The 16572-nt window shown below is 31.5% G+C and overlaps 1 long non-coding RNA gene across 1 annotated transcript; it reads right to left on the bottom strand.

The window, feature by feature from the left end:
• Positions 1-9859: 9859 nt before the first annotated feature.
• LOC148598244 (uncharacterized) lies at positions 9860-15881 on the bottom strand. Its single transcript, XR_015918504.1, has 4 exons — positions 15767-15881; positions 13595-14696; positions 11243-11317; positions 9860-10696 (listed from the first exon to the last, which is right to left on the bottom strand). It is a non-coding gene; the product is annotated as an uncharacterized LOC148598244 (long non-coding RNA).
• Between the last annotated feature and the right edge of the window lie 691 nt (positions 15882-16572).

The following is a 16572-nucleotide window of genomic DNA, read 5'->3' as shown; positions in this document are numbered from 1 at the left end:
GAACGAAACGTAAATTTTATCGGTAACTCATCATTGTTGACATACATACTAAAAAACACTGAATTTAAATTAATTTTAAATACTGAACTTTACTGGAGCAAATTGAATCATGTTTCATGTGTCTAAACCTTAGCCATGCATGCATGGTTAACCCTTAGTCAAATATTTACACCAATTATATTTCATATTTCTAACCCAAAGTCAAAATTTTATACAGTCCCTGTACCGATCCGTGCATCGGTTTGACAGATCGATGGCCGATGACCGGTAATCGATCTGACCGCAGATTTGTTATGTAAAATGACGAATGATTTGTTAAAAATAAAACAAATGTAAAACAATAGTATAGATTGATGTTCAAATTTATTGCATAAACACCGGAAACCATGAAATATATTGACCGCTCTGTTATCACGTGATGCGATAACCGGTTTGATAGATCGGTTTAACGGATCGATGACTGATTGGAAACTGATCAGTGATCGATGACCGATCGCAATTTTTGTTGCATGGATCGGTTCAGGTACTATACCACTTTCACTTCACATTTCTAGCTATTATTTCCACACTTATTTCTCCTTCTAAAAGGATTATTATGAACTTTTCCTTAGACATGCGTGGCTTATCCAAAGAGCGTTCTACCCAATTCATTATATTTTTTATACTATTTTAGTGTTAGGTCTTACCAATTTTCCGAAGTACATTTTACTTGGATTTAACCAAGTATTACCATTAGATATGAAATTAGTCGATTTCATTAGTCATGATGTATTTTGGAATCTTTGAGGACATATAGAAAGAATAAGAACAGTGTTTTAATCCCAATGCATGTAGTTATAGGAAAACATCTAGCATCCTGAATTTCTATTGGATGATTAAAGGGACACAAAATTGCTAAAAGGATTGCCTTTCTAATGAGCGGACATAGTGAATATCGGTGAAAATTTTCTGATACCTTTTTTAAATACATGCATTGTTGTTCAAACTGCTATTCCGAACATTTAATACATTCTATTGGTTAAATCGTTCCAATCAACACGACCGACGAATGCGATACATTTTACCATATTTATTTAATATAACTTTATGAACAATACCACACTGACAGGCTTTGTTTCAATGAACGTATATCATCTCTTTATACTTAGAATTACAAAACCTAAATTTCAGATTTACTAACTAGTTTTCGGTTCTTGCTAAGGGTTACACCGTATCATTAACAATTTCCTTATTTCCAATCACATTTCTATGATATAACAGGAATAGTTATGGTGAATATGACAAAGAGATAACAACTTCACCTTGATGAAAATGTCGGAAATTCCTGACTTGGGACACGTACCTTTATGTTTGGAAAGAACAGTTCATAAAAACGTAACAACAACTAGTTAAGTTTAATAATCTTTGATAACAATAAAACTTAAAGTAGTAGTGAAAGCTATGTATTTTAACTTGTACATGTACCTGACAAAAAATTACACTGTTTAGATCCATTCTTAATTATAGTAACAGCACCACCAAATCACACAATGTACTTAACAATAATAATATAATCAACTCATTACCTTTTATTATATGAATGAAATATACAATATAACTATATAAATACACAAAAGGAGTTCATCATAGTATACAAGCTACAAAATCACTAACATACTAAGTGAAATTTACTTCTTGTAAATTTTGTCAAAGATATGGACTTTATTACCCTTGTCATATTCCCAAGATGCGTTTGTACCTAAAACATGTAAAACTCCATTAAATCGATATGTATTTAGCAGCTAACTGTTTTGTCATACTGTTACATGCATCTGTATCTACGATCTCAAGGCATATATTTGCAGATTCCACATTGAAAACACTTGAAAGTTGTTTTTTTTTTCTATAATATACTCCAGAGGAGTATTGTAGACATTACAGCTCACTGGTAAACATATTTACTAAAGGAAACTTACGTCAATGCAAGCAATTTACAGTCTCAAAAATGTCAAAGCAAAATAAAACAGAACCAAAAACGCTTTTCGTAATAGTTTGTTTTTGTAAACTAGATCTGACCAATTGTCAGGGGGTTATTGTAAAAATCATCGACTGCCATAAATCAATATGTTGATGCACGCGAACATCAAGTAAGGAACCAATGCATCATACTACGACATGTCCTGCGTTGACAACTTTGATATTTCATTTTTATTGTTTTGACTTCTTATTTTACCACATTTATCCGATAGCAATTTTATTGCGCATGTTTGTTTCGAAATATTTCTTTATCAATTAACCGTAATACCCGCTTCACTTTCAATAATTTTTCCTACGAATCTTAATGAATAATCAATGTAGTCATTTGCGTGCATGTGTATTCAATTCGACAGAATTCGTAAATAACTCACTACAACGAGTATACATTCGCAGACTTTCGAAATAATTTTACATGTCAACCATATCACATGACTTTGTTCATTTTCTCATTCGTAAAGAAGTCGCATTACACTCTCACAAATTCGTACGGTATCAATAATCGAACGCACGAACTGAACTCGAAAGCATTTACAAAAGCTTTTTGGTTTGCTATTTTATACATTTGTTTTACTGTTCATTTACGAAAGATTGCGAGTAGATAACGATAAACATGAATTCACACGAGCGTTTTGTGAAAATACAATCATGGTAAGATTGCCATGCCAGTTGGAAAAGAAGTCAAAAGAAGATTAGATATAATTAACCTGTTCGTCTTGTAAAAGATGTCAAGTACAGTGTATTTTTGAATGTTAAATTAAAGAATGTACGAGGCTGGGTAACCCCATTGACAATTTTTTACCATTCGTTATAAATGCGTACGTTAATCGCTAGTATTCGTAAACAGTCATATTAATTATCACCCAAAACAAACTTGGACTAAAAAGTAGCAATTTGCATTGTACTTGCAATAACTTTTTAAACAATATCGTATGCATTTTTACAATGGTCGAATTTTACCGCGAAGACTCGTTGACTGTGATCGTTAATGCATCGCATACATTTCTAGTAATTCTTTAAGTGATTGTTCAAACTCGTAAAGCACTCTCCAATCAGTTGAAAAGGTGGCTTTTTCGTTAAGTTTCGTGTTTGTTTTATGAATGTCGAAAATTTTGGAAATCAGTAAGAAATCTTCGTGTATGTGACACGGGTTGTAATGAAAACAGGGTATGCCTGCACGCTATTAATCATGGATGAATCGACTATTTCCCTCAACATGTTCAAAGCCAGGACCATTGTAATTACTCTCCAAATGCCTTTATATTCATGAGTTCATACTTGTCATTTTGCTTCAAATGACCCCATATAAGCCTCTAAATAACCTGTTGACGTCACAGAAATATCAACAGTTGAAGGAAAGTTCAGAGTAAAAACAACAGGAGCATATATATTATTTTTTCCACAAAGGCTTCCGCAAGTGCGATGATGTCTTTTGTCATTTATTATATAGACTTCCTCTTTGACTATTTCTTTTGACTTTTGTCTGGACTTTTTTTGTGATTACTTTTTAAAGTATAGACGTAAGAATCACAACAAAAAGAGAAAACAAAAATCGGCGATCAGCTCTCATCTACAGTACATGAATGAGATAAAATCTAATTTAATGGGATATTGGACAAGAAGGAATGAGGTTCGGGGGATTTGGGCATTGAGGAGGAGAGATGGGAAAGAGTAATCAATGGAACCAAGGTTATAGCGGTAATCAAAAGAATTTAATCCAGGGACAAAGACCCGACATGGAAAACAGACATACACAACAAATAACATACAGTAACTAAAATCATACATACAAAGTAACAAAAGCAAATGAGCAACTCGGACTCCACTAAACACTGGGAGCATGGACCAGGTTCACCGGTAGGGTAAAAGGTATAAACTTGTGATTACATTCACGTTGGACACATTTTGTTTTGCATTATCAATTTAAATATTATATTTCATAAATGAATAAAATTAGTAACATGTATCACAAATATATTACATATGGGCAATGAAGCACAAACATTTGGATTGAGACACGTAGAATGGAAGGCTTGGCGGTGTAATTTCTAGTCAATGATTTTTCTTTTATAATAAGTAATTAGCTGTGTAATAATACGACTAGTGGAGATATTTTTAAATTTAAAAAAAAAACTGAAGTCAAAACACGTTTGATGTTTAATTTGTGTTGCATCAACGTATTAAGACGGCATTATACACAGCGATTACTGCAGCAATAAAAAAGACTCATACTCGTTCATAGCCAATTTACATTTTATACCAAAAACAATAATTAATTGCAAAGTTTGTTAAGTATTCAAAGCATTATTTTTGAAAAAGTCTAGTAATTGCTCTAAAACGAAATGTATGACTTTTTTTTACAATAATTTTGACGTCATAATAGATCAGAGTTACTTTCATGTACATGCAATTAATCGTTGTTCCAAATACTTGTTTAGGATAAAAGGCCTACTCTTACATTTTGCGATGGGTTTAAACTATGTATAGGCTTAGTCATTAGTTATGACGTCTTCAAAGAAGATTTAGTTGTAACAAAACAATACGAAACAAAGCAAAAAAAAAAACAAAAAACAATCAAAAAAATATAACAAAACATAACAAAACAAAATATAAAACAAAACAAATCAAAACAAAACAAAAACTAAAAATACGTATATACAAAAACGAAAACAAACCAAACGCAAAAGCTGAAAATTGCTCTTAGACAAGGTTATGATAGTTATTGAAGCAGTAGGTAGCTGTACATTTATGATCCTAAATTAACATCACGGTGGCCATAGGAGCTGATAAGGAAACCTGTTTTATGTTATGTTTTTTTTCATAGGAGAAAGAATGTGTCACAAAACATATTTTATTTTTGTTTTAATTGCTCAAGCAGCAAGTTGAAGTTGAAGCAAAGAGACAACAACCCCACCGGGACGAAATGTGTCAGCTCAAGGTCATCCGGTGGTCTTCAATGAATGACGAGGAAACACAACAACCATTTGGACAATATATTTACCAACACCATAATCGAGCATTTGATAACTGAATTCCTCTTTTGGGTATGTAAGAAAAAAGTTCATTATTAATTTACAGTGAAGTCCTATCATCATTTTGACTACCTGTTTATTTGACATAATTTATTCTGAAGTGCAAAAAAAAAGCTCAAGTAAATCTAGATTCGAACGGGAATCAAAAAGTATATAATCGAAGGATATACACATAAAAGAAAATGGGGTAACTAAAATAATACGCACATAAACCAAGTAAATGAGTAATACACTAAAAAGTTAAGTGTAGACTTATCGCAGTAGTTGGGTAAGCGTTCGCTATTTTTCTAGAAACAATTAAGTTGCTGTCTTTGTACGAATCATGCAAAATCTGAAAAATGTGATACACCCCAAAAAGGCTACATATTTTTATTTTTGTAATTATGTTGTTTTTGGGTCTATACTATGAAATGTGTAACTATTCATTTAAATCTGCCTGCTCTTAGGAGATAATCAACATTGAAAATCCAGAAGACTCTATTGTATTTCAGCGTCATTTACAGGGTTATCTCCCTTAATTCTGAAATCTACAGTGCATTCTATATGATTTTCATCTCCTAAGAGCACAGGTTATATGAAAAAAAAAACACATTTTCTGCTTACTATGACATTTCAAACAAAATATCAAAAATAAAAAAAAATATGTAGGCTTTTTACTCATGAGTAAGTAAATGTCCAATAACGGAAGGCTACAAATGAAAATTATATTGATAAAATTAACTTTCCAAATTAGTGAGGCTAGGATGATTTAAAACAAAACAAGGTCAATAAATGATTTCATCTTTAAAACCATAGAACGAACGCTAACTTTTTCATTTGAATTTTTTACCTCAGATTTCGTATATGATAAATACAACAGATACGTTCACAGAAAGGAAGATCATTTCTACAGTTAAAAGTATAATAAGTTAAACACCACTTAAGATACAAAAAAAAAAAGAATGTTTCATTGAGCTAATAAATTCAAATAGATGGTGTAAACAGCACAAACAATGCGTCCAGAAAGCATATTAGTCCAAGTCATAATCTTACATTTTATATATGAGTCGTGGTTAAAAGCAATCTCCATACAGTGAAATACATACCGAGTCATTATTCGGTTAACCCGTATCGGAAACGATAAAGAGTCACCAATCATTGTAATCTCTTTATATTTCTTAAATGTAGAAGTTATTATTACATGGTGTTGTTCTGTCGGTAAAACACTTACTATATCAACTGTATTTGGGGCAGTAGCACAACAAAAAGAAAAAATGCCGTTCTAGATCCGGTTTTGAAGATCACCAAACTAATATTCAGGATACAATTGTGTGCAAGACGGAATTCGTAGATTTTAATTTTACATTTGTTTCCTGCACATTGACCGTTTTGTTTATGTTTAACAAGAAAAAAGGAAGATATATGGCTAAACACAAATCTGAACTATCGGTCAGCCTTTATAAGAAATACTTACTGAGGTCTTCAATATCAACATCTTACCCTACCGGTGCACCTGGTCCATGCTCCCAGTTTTTAGTGGAGTCCGAGTTGCTCATTTGCTTTTGTTAGTTTGAATGTATGATTTTAGTTACTTTATGTTCTTTGTTGTGTATGTCTGTTTTCCATGTCGGGTCTTTGTCCCTGGATTACATTCCTATGATTACCGCTATAACCTTGTTTCCCTTGATTACTATTTCAAGTAAGCTATGAAAGTCCATACATCAAAAGTTGTAAAATTCATGATGACAGAACGATCACAAATAATAACTTCTACAAAATAAACAAAATTGTTAAATAACGACATGGAGAGACATTAATGACAATTCTTATTGAACACTATTGACATTAAGCAAAGTCATTTATTTCTAGTCGAGTATCATTATGCAAGCGCAGAAGAAAACTTGAAAATAGTGGAGAAACATCGACAAAATTCAATGAAGGCAACGAATAATTACTATAAAACATGCATCATTTATCAATAATTTATCATTAATTTGTCGAAAGTTTTGAATTTCATCTTGAACTTGATATCACAAAGCAATAAATAGTGAAATGAATTCTTCTGCAGGGCAAAAGAAACAACTGGAAAATAAAAAAAATCAAAATCAAAATCAAAAAGGATTTTGAAAGTAACATTACGCAATACCAATAATTATAAGTGGAAGTATTTTTATACAGGTGGGTCTCTGGTTTTGTTTATGGGATGATTACACATTTCAAGAGTAGTACTTGAAAAAAAAATTATGTGAATTGTTGATAATATATATCAAACTTCAAAATGTATAATTTATAGAAATTAAAAGTATGATGATATGAACCGATTAGTAACAATTTGATAACCCTAGATTGAATGATCGCTGACGGATCGATAGTTGATGACCGGTGACTGATCTGATTTCAGTTTTGTTACGTTAAATGACCGATGATCGGTTAATGTGATTTAAAAAAAAATCATTGGAACGAATCCAATCAAGATTGATCTAGAATTTCAGATATCAAATTCCCACACCCCCCCCTCCCCCCCCCAAAAAAAAAAGATAAATATAAAATAAAAGTAATTAATTGTTGCTTAAATCTATTGCATATAATAAAAATGAGGAAAAAAAGGCAAATGAAACAATGGATTCCGTATAATATTTTTACTGTTCAATGGTCACGTGATGAGATCACAGGTTTAAGGAATCGGTTCGACGAATCGATGACTGATCGGAAACTGATCAGTGAACGATAGCACTTATAGTTGCACCGAGTAGTACATTATAATAAAATAAATACAAAACATAGTTTATTACTTGTGTATTTTTCATATAAATGTAGAATATTACCGCACAAACAAATATGCATGACAATATTTCGTTTAATTTAATAGAAATAGCTACGATAAAACACTTATGTTGCACTTGAGGCCTAACATACTGTCGTCAAAGGTTCATATCTACTTTTGAATATTGCATTGAAATAGATATCAGAGTAATCAAGGGAACCAAAGTTATAGCGATAATTAAAAGAATGTAATCCAGGGACAAAGACCAGACATGGAAAAGAGACATACACAATAAAGGACATAAGGTAATTAAAATCATACATAGAAAGTAACAAAAGCAAATGAGCAAATATGCATTTACTAAAAACCGGGAACATGGACCAGGTGCACCGGTAGGGGATGCAACCTCTGCTTTTCTAGAAACCCCCGTCGAATTGCTTATAAAAAGTGAAGTCCGAGGTAGACAAACGAGGTAAGGAAAACTATGACTAGTATAATAACCCAGTTTCCATGGTGCAGATGGATACACCATAACGATCCACGAGTTCATGATGAGGACCATAAAACGTCTGTAGTGATGACTTCAATCTTGTAGCAACATAACCCTGTTCTAGAAGCCCATTTGTTAGAGTTCTAGTGAGATACAAAACGTCTGCGTAGTTTCGGCAAGCTGTGACATAACGTATGAGTTGTGATATGAACACTCCATACGCAGGTGCTGATGTGATGTTGAAGGGATCAAATAATTTAATTAGGAAAAAATTCTTTTTGTCATTTAACTAAAACAAATCACTTTAACTTTGTACTGTTGATAACAGAAGATACAGTTCAAATTACCAATAGAACAATGGTTTTGTACATTTTTTTTCAAAAAATGATCATAAACGTTTTTGAAGAAGGATATGGTTATTTGAGAAATTATTCTAAAACAAAATTCTGAAAATGACCTTTCTTGGACTATAAGCTTATTATTATCTGTATTTTGCTTATGGTAATGTTTAACTCGAAACTAAATGAATCGTAATGTCTGCGTTAAAGATATTTGTACAATATTTAATGCATTTCAACAATAAGAGGAATAAATAAAATGTTTAATACATTTCAGCTATTTGAGAAATACTACTAATCGAATTGTTTGTACTGTGATCTACTGTTTATTTAGAATTTCCGTTTCCTCCATTTCCTTTGGAAATCCTTGTTAATCTTTACCCGTTCTTTAGACAGTGGAAACGTGACCCTGTATAGGTTTTAACACATGGGTTGCCACATACAATTTATTGGTCAAATGTACTTAATGGAGAACCGCAATTTGTGGTAACACTTTATTGTACTTTTACTGTGTTATGATACTGCAAAACCCCACCTACGTTTTCATTTATTTCCTGTTCTTAGGTTATAAAACAAGTACATCTTTGGTATATAATATCACGGTTACCAATCTATAATTACAAAACAACCATAGCAAATACAAAAAAAATAGTATTCTAGCTCCTGTTGGTACACAACTTATTAGTTTTGAGAACAATATTTACTTTTTATGACGTCATGAAGTTCAAAGAATTAAATTGGAGTTGCGTGTACTATGCAAGCTACAAATATTTGCAGAATGGAATGGTGAAATAACTACAATACCCATTACTTAATGCTTCATATTAGCGGAATTACTTTACATTGAAGTGGAATTTTGACATGCTGCAGTTCTTTGACAATAAACCTTGGTATTATGACGTAAACTTAATCATCCATACATTGGAATGACTATCTACAGTTTATTGACTAAAACACGATCAGCTACAAAAAACATAGCTTGATAATCAGTAAGTGCATGCATGCATCTGAGAGTATTGCACATCTAGATGCACATATGAGACACTCTTAACACGAGTATTTGTCAAATAAAAACATAAATAAAAGTGTCAATTCCATTTATTTAACTGCATGAATACATATTTTGTTAGCTAGACAATGTTTGTTCGCGGTATTCCATCATGAACTATCAGAATAGTACACACCACTAATCATTGTAGAGTACAAATCAGGAAAACGCTGCCACGACAAAGTCATTGATTTGTTTTGTTTTTGTTTTTGTTCTCCAAGGAAACGTTTCCATTTTTTTCAATTGGCACAAAGATAGTCCCTATTATTCATATCAACTATTTTCCAAGCGGTGGTTGAATGGTAGAATATGGTGTATCGAATTAAACGCACACTGATGCATTACTAATGATTTGTTTTTTTTTTTTTTGTTTTTGTTTTGTTTTTGTTTTTATTTGTTTTCATTTTCTTTGTTCTTGATATCCTCTATCAAATTATTCATCATTAAACTATAAATAGGAATTGTTTGTTGTATTCCGAATTTCAAAATTAAAAAAAAGTTGCATATTTTCGTAAAGACCAGCATTATCACTGATATCGAACGAATGATGTCAATAACCTTTAAAATTATAGAAATGTCCGGAACATTACTGTAAGTACTATTAAGGGACTATCAAATGAACCATTATTCATTATTATTGATATTTTGTTGTCTTCCTCTCGTAATGGGTTATTTAAAGTTCTTTCTACCAATTTCAAGGAAATTGACCAAATACGAGTCAATATATCAAAGTAAATAAACCAGAGATAATTACCTGTGACGGCAATGTTATTGACCGCCAAATTGCCTAATCAGTCAATGTTATGTCAGAATAGGATTGAAATTTAATACAAAATTAATATTGTACTGAACAAAACCATTTTTCACAACAGTATTTTCATTTCATTTGCTAGAGGAAATGGGTGTAGAAACCTCATAATACTATTTCAACACCGATGCATCTCTTTATTGCCTGCAATCCTACGACGGTATTCCAAGTTTTACTTGCTTCATATAATTACAAAAATTGAAATCAACTCTTCTTTGATTTTCCTGTAAGATAAAGCATTTAAAAGTTAAATAAACTGTGCGGAAATATCGATTAACACTCGCATAGCCCATTATTCTTTTTTTTTAATTACATGTTGTAAAAAGAAAATGAAAATTCTTTTATTGACAAATCAATTTAACACAGGTTTTATATCTGTCAAAAGCTCGAGACAACGCTATCATTATTTTCAGAAGCACTTTTGTTTTAACCAGACAGGATGTGATACATACATGTACATATGCGAGCGCACAAAATTCCCTTTTATTTATCGTTCAGAAAAATTTACAGACCATATGACTACTATATGTATTTCATTCGGTTCACAGATTATGTATTAATTGGCAATGTGCATGAAAATAGGTCCTATGTTTTGTTTGGTTTGGTTGATTTTATTAGGTAGTGAATACATGGTTTTCTGACAATACAGATCTATAAACGAAATGACTATTGTTATGTCAAATGTAGCACGTACATACTGATAAAGCATCGAATGTTTGATGGGTTTATACTATTAGTAGTATCTGAATATTATTTGGATTGGTACTTACAATATATATTCTACCTATATTCTTGATCTCCTTTTTACTCGTTGATTTTCTAATTATGCGTACCATCACCAACCACTGGATAAATAAAGTACTCAATTCATATCTGTACTACACTGATTAGTGTGTATTATAAATATCTGGATATAATTTAGAGTATTGAGTGCAAATATTCTTGAATGTTATTCTGGTAAATAATTGATTTGTGGCAGAATTTTTTCCCAGCACCAAAACAGACAGGTACTAACAATTTAAGTTTTAAAAATTATATTATTTAGAAACCTACATGTACGGATGTATTATAAATCAAAAGTCATTTATTTAGTCATTTAAGCAGATTATGACAATGATATAATTGTTACCACACTTATGAAAATCTGCGTATTTTTATCAACATTTGCCGTAATTGGACACTTTATATATATTTTTTTAAATGTAATAGGAATGAATATATTTTGTAACTATCATATATCGTGAAATACATAAACAACATTGAAGTAAATGTTGAGTGTCTTCAAATTTTAAAATGTTATAAGTAGCATCGGGAATTTGCAATTTTATTGTTTCTGTCAAATTTTAAGTTTCCATAGAATTGACAATCGATAATTGTGACAATTTACATGTACAACCATTTTTAAACAATATTATAAGATTTTTTTCTTTAAATAGGGGGACCTATATGGACCTTATCGTACCTTATCCTTTTAAAAACTTCAATATGACTATTTATTTCATCTTTTTTACCAGCAAAATTCATTTGAATTGAGGAACGATAAACTAGTCATGGCTGATATCAATCAATAATTAAGAAATTATTAATATTATTCACAATGTTCTATTAATCGATTAGTTAAGTTCGTTTCACACAATTAAATGACAACTAAATATAAATCAACCGATATATCAATGTAAATGGACCGGAGACAGTTCTTATTGACGTCAATGCTATTACACCTTAAATTTTTTTCTGTCATTGGTAAACCAGTTTGAATTTCCCTAACTCAACTAATAACTCATCATAATTTGTACTGAATGATAATCATTTGGAATGTCAACCCGAAATTCTTATATCATACCCATGGGCTACGGGCCCAAAAGGGAGGGGGTTATGTATCGGGTAGATGCGGCATGTGGTATAGGTTAAGACGTGTCATATTCAGTGTATCATATTTTACAATTCTAATATGGCAAAGTGTTCCCATATAGGAGTGCCATATAAAGTATGCGATATAAATGTATATGTATAGGTGTGTAAATAACATATAGCTAAGAGGGTAGTAGAGCAGTTTTTTTTATCTGAGAAAATCGTTATTATTCCGACGTTTAGCCGAGCGTGCCACTGTATTTTGAAGGGTAACAAACTCTTTCTCACCCTCAAATTTATTTGTTATTTATTTCTACACTGAATGTTCCATTATCAATCTGTTAGATCAGTTTTTAATATGGACGTTGCGCATTTTAGTTCGTTCAAATATAAAATTGACTGTGACAGTTTACTGGAACCAGCTTATCTCTTCACAAGGGTATTAGAAAAAAAAATATCAAACTCTGAGACATGTGAAAGAGCGAAATATTACTGATTTAACCAATCAAATTTCAGCAAATTGACAGGAAGTATAAGAAGTTCAGAATATTACATGCCAAAATCTGTATCACACTGCGCTTAAACCAAGACTCCTATATTATCCAAATGGCCAGAGTTGATACCGTATGTGATACAGATTTCGGGATGTCGGGATCATTACATTTCAACTATATAAGTGTGTTCAAAGTAGGGGTGTGATAAAAGGTATGCGATATAGGTCTAGGGGTGTAGTATCGGGTATAAGATATAGTGTAAACAATATAGGGTTTAGACAATCTACAAAAAGGGGATTTTTTATGTAGATATTTGTAATAGGAGGAATGTCATGACAGACAGAGATTGAACATTATATTTGAAATAGAAAATTGCAATAATCTTCGACTAATGTTATTCCAATGACCATAAATAGTTGTTTTGGTGTGTGGACCTAATACTCTTGGTGACTTATCCCGACATATCCCCATCAAACTTACACAATATAACAACTATAAGTTATAAAACACAAATAAATTTCATCACTTATAAATAACAACTTTAAAAGTATGTCAACTTGGTATTGTTTGTTTATAGTTTACAGCAGTGATCCACTTCAGATATTGTAGATCTAAGTGTTAAAATTTATGTTACGGAAGTATAATATTTGTAACAGTATCAACTGAAGGCCTTCAATGTTATTCTTGTATTTCACGATATATGATGGTTACAAAATACATTCATTTCTATTACACAATACATTTAACGACATGTTAAGTAGATATATTTAGACTTACTCCGTTCATGTACCTTGTCCATTTTCGCTTCTTCCATTTTCCCATTCATATTCAATATTACTCAATATGTAATAAACATAAATTAACTTATTTCTTACTTAAAAACAAACAAGCAAAACCGTTTATTTTCTTACTCTGCCTAGTAATTGTTAATCCCGTGCCCCATGCCCAATATTTATTTTACCCATGCCCCATTTACTTATGGCCCATACCTCATTGTTCTACCCCTGTAAGGAGGGGTATATACCATTCAGCTACTTCAGTGCAAACGATGTAGCCTATATTTTGGAAATGGAAATGTAATATCCATTTAAGTACGTTTTGATGCATATTGTAACGTGATTAAATACACAGTGGTGTTCCATCGGACACTTACAAACATAGTATTGAGATTCATCCACGTTAACTTAAATAGTGCAAACCAATTGTTTCTGTTTTGTTTCAAAGTAACATCAATTGACGTCAAAGGAAACTGTTTGATATTTGAAAACTAAATTTGCAACCCTGCAGTTACGGGATTCATTGTGTAACAAAAAAAAAGGAAAAAGAAAAAGAAAGAAAAACGGCAAGCTGGGTATTGAGAAGAAATAACGTTCTTACACTATAGTAAGAATAATTAAGAGTTAACACCAATTCAAATATTTTCGTACTGCATTTGATCAGCGAAGAATTGTAGATAAGTGCAATTTTTAAAATTAAAATTAAAAATCTCAAGTTTTTTTGGACATATACATATTTATACATATATGACTTTTAAATCATTGAAACATGACATTTTAAAGGCAATCCGTGTTGTAAGTCGAATCATAATGAGACTATGACCCGTTTATGTAAATGGTACATCATGCATGCAAAAATTACTGTTGGTTACACCTTGACTTAAAATAATAATAAATGCATGAAATGTTGCACGAATCAATTGTGTACTGATGAACCTTACTTCATCAATACGTGTTTTGCAAGTCCAGTGTGTAGTTGTACGATGGTGCAACCTTTGCACTGACCCCATTGCCATTGCCCTTTATTCGTCACGCCCCATTCCAAATGTCTTGATCTGTAGTCATATTCAACATCGTCTTATACGTATATAGCAGGGATTATGCTGGAAAAGAAGAAAGTTTATCAAGTTAATCTTGATTCAACAAAGGATTTTAATTTTATAATCAAAGTAACAATATGATTCCGCACCTCCTAGGCCCATTTAAAAATCCTGCATGTTCCATGGCACCATACCCCCGCCATGACCCAACTCATTACTCAATTAAATGCACGTTTACCCCATGAAGGAACTTTTATAGCTGGGATGCCTGATCAAATCGATGTCAATAACCGACTGTTAATAGTGCAGAAAATATCCTAAATCTTATCTAGTCAATCACCAAAAGGGGGCAATCCAATTAATCATGTTTAGGTCGATAAGTATATAGATAACAAAAAGGGATAAGGATTTTGCATTCATATAAATTGGTGCGGTAACACATTTCCTATAAAAGATTTCTTAATAAAAAGAGATGTGATATTGATCTACCATATGTGAATAACCTACATATCTGAGGCCAAGTAGATCAGTATCCTGTATACCAAAAGGGATTTCCACTTCATCGTGACCTACTTGCTCTTATTACATGTTGAACTTTGTTCATCACTTATAATTATTTTCCATGTGCACTTCGCGCAATAAACAATATGCACATGGAAAATTCATGCTATTTTTCAATAGACAAATTTTTTGTTATTGCTAATACTTATAGATTAATTTTAAAACATATTTTTATCTTTAAACATGAGAAAGGAAGCTGCGAACTAAACTGAATAGGGGCGTGTCAATATTTTGTATCCATTGAGATAAAACAAATTAACTTGCATAACAAACTCTATTTTTGGAGCAATATCTACAAAAACAAATATGTAGGCTAAAACAATAATTTACAATTAATCGCCCTTTTGATAGTTGCGAACAGTTCAATCAAATAAGGTCAATGCATTGCCTATTATCAAAAAAAAAAAAAAAATTGCATATAAGTTTACCATTTAAATAATAAAAAAAAAATATTATTTTGTCATTTTCCCATATATTATAATTAAATAGACACAAATTCAACAGCTTGTATTGACCAATTTCGCGAGTCTTTGACATATCGGCAGAGGTCAATGTTATAATGTTATACTTACCATATTAATCATACTTGTTACACTTTTTCACACGAACTGAACGAATGTGTACCGTATAGAAATAAGAGCCATACGCCATATCTCTATCCAAATCAAAGGTTTAACTCTTTTCAAGTGCATATACTACCTTCCTTAAAACTATAATTGCCCCAAAAACACACCACATTATGATCCAAGGACCCTGAATTGGTATTGAACTAAAATAAAATCAATATTTCTTAATGACGGCTTGGCTTTTGTATTACAAAGTAGGTATTGCCAGCTTGGGTGACGATTTTAATATATAGACAAATTAGTACGGACAAAGTATAGATGTTTTATGACAAAAAATTATAGTGCATGCAGTCGTCTAAAATAAGGAACCATTGCAGAATTTGTAGTATATGATATTAAATATAATTGTGAAAACAATGAATTCGAGAGTTTTACAAAACGAGCATATTCATGAGTTCTTCTTTTAAATGCGTGTCCTTTAATTTGAATGTAAGCAGATTTCGATTCAACTCGGAAAATTCAAGTATTACAGTGGTTTAATTCAGGAAACAAACTACATGAAAAACGAAAAGGACATATACATATAGTACATTATGATATAGAGTTGATATAGTTTTGACAATGCGCACAAACTATACTGTGATTTTAAATAAATGTTTTGTACATATCAACATTGAAAAAAACTTTCCGTTGTTTCTTCACACAAGGAATACTAGCGGATATCCATAAATTATTATATGTTTAGATACTACTACATGCGAAATCTCGGCTTTTTTATCTGAACCTAAAAAAGGAAACTATTAGAATAGTTC

Source organism: Perna viridis, chromosome 14 (genome assembly GCF_037379345.1).
Source record: "Perna viridis isolate PV_CMFRI_1.1 ecotype Kerala chromosome 14, ASM3737934v1, whole genome shotgun sequence".
In the NCBI taxonomy this organism is placed as follows: domain Eukaryota; kingdom Metazoa; phylum Mollusca; class Bivalvia; order Mytilida; family Mytilidae; genus Perna; species Perna viridis.
The sequence above is the reverse complement of the archived record's forward strand: the minus strand, read 5'-3'. Positions and strand labels throughout refer to the sequence as shown.